Below are 1,701 nucleotides of genomic sequence, written 5' to 3'. Positions count from 1 at the left end.
CTTGATGTAATTCTATGTACTATAAACTTATTATAATGAAAAAGTAATAGACTGTTTAATAGTAAGATGATGCCATGTGACAAAAATACTTCTATCACTTGAAAATTGTTTTGTAGAAAATGTCAATAATGCATTCAATTTTCTTTCTTTTTAATTGTCTTCTAGTTTATTCTTGTTGTAGATAGCATTGACAGGGAATGACTAGCTATTACAAAAGAAGAATTATACAGAATGTTGGCTCATGAGGTAAGTTTTAAAACCAATTATAAGAGAGATGGCATTTGAGTCCTCAGGTATCCCAGCAGGCAGTGCAGCCTAGAGACGCTGACAAAGGACCAAAGGAGCAGTCCCAGCTGCTTTCCTTGGAGCCGGGTTTGCCGAGATCGCCAAAATGCTTTGGAATTTTTAACTGACTTTAAGGAAAGTCCAAAATAGAGTCAAGACTGTGAAAACAGAAGCTGCAGCAAGGGGGATTCAATGCCAATGCATCAACAAAAAAGACAACTAGAGTTAGTGAAAGGAAATCTTCCTGTTTTTGTGTTTCCCACAGAACTAATATTTTATGCAGATGACCAGTCAACACATAAGCAAGTGCTGACTTTATATAATCCCGATGAGTTTACCCTAAAGTTCAAAGTTTTGACTCCAAATAAGTATGTTGTCGTTGATGCTGCAGGGGCAGTAAAGCCTCAGTGTTGTGTATATTGTGATTCCTCATAAAGATGTTCGATCCTGTCACTATAGAATAATAGACAAATTCCGTCTGCAAGTTTCTGAACAAAACGAGAGAAATGATTTAGGAAAGAAAGAGGTTGTGGCTACTCTTCTCCCTTCTGCAAAAGAGCAACAAAAGGAAGAAGAGGAAAAAAGAATAAAGGAACCATTAAGTGATAGCTTATTTTTTGAGCAGTCTTTTCAACCAGAAAACAGGACTGTCTCTCAGGACCTAGTTTACAAACTGTCTTCCTGGCAGTGGTGTGCATAGCAGCTCTGATGCTTCCTACACTGGGGGATGTGGAATCGCTGGTGCCTCTCTACCTCCACTTAAGTGTGAATCAAAAATTAGTGGCTGCTATAAATATAATGGCTATATTTAGAACATGAGCAAGGAATTCAATTGACTTCTGAAGTAAATTTATCTTGAAAATATGAATGTGGACTGCCTTTTATCTCTATTTCTCTCCATTAATATGCTATAAATTATTGAATGATTTACAGTTATTATAAATATATAATATATATTTTAAATTACTTTATAATTTTAAAAAAGACATGTTTTAAATGTTTGATAGCTTCATGACTGTCATAAAAGGCTTCTTTGATGTGTCAAATTTAGGTTGCTGCTACTCGTGATTTTTTATTTCCGCAATTACATTATAATGAGTTGTTTGCATGTCTACATACTCAAGTAAAAGGATGCTGTTTGCCCTGGAATGTTCATCTTTTTTCCTCATTTGCAATCATGGTTCAATACTGTGTAACATTCATTTGTTTTCAGTCAACGGTTTTATTTTTTTTATAATAAATAATTACTTTTCCAATATAACGTGAAACCAGTGTTTTCTTTTAAAGATAAAATCTGTTTTAACAGTCTTCTTTGTTGTAAGTGATAGAAACCAATCTCATCTAACACAGAGAGAGGAGTTTTATCGTAAGTGCTGTGGGGCCCTGTCCAGGGTACGCCGGGTGCTCAGGGCCAAT

The 1,701-nt window shown here is 35.3% G+C and overlaps 1 pseudogene across 1 annotated transcript; it reads left to right on the top strand.

The window, feature by feature from the left end:
• Positions 1 to 291: 291 nt before the first annotated feature.
• LOC311614595 (motile sperm domain-containing protein 1-like) lies at positions 292 to 1,065 on the top strand (annotated as a pseudogene). The gene has a single exon. The product of its transcript is annotated as a motile sperm domain-containing protein 1-like (transcript).
• The last annotated feature ends 636 nt before the right edge of the window (positions 1,066 to 1,701 follow it).

This window comes from Pipistrellus hanaki (genome assembly GCF_964339955.1).
Source record: "Pipistrellus hanaki genome assembly, chromosome: 1".
Classification (NCBI taxonomy): Eukaryota; Metazoa; Chordata; class Mammalia; order Chiroptera; family Vespertilionidae; genus Pipistrellus; species Pipistrellus hanaki.
This window is presented reverse-complemented; position numbering and strand designations above follow the sequence as displayed.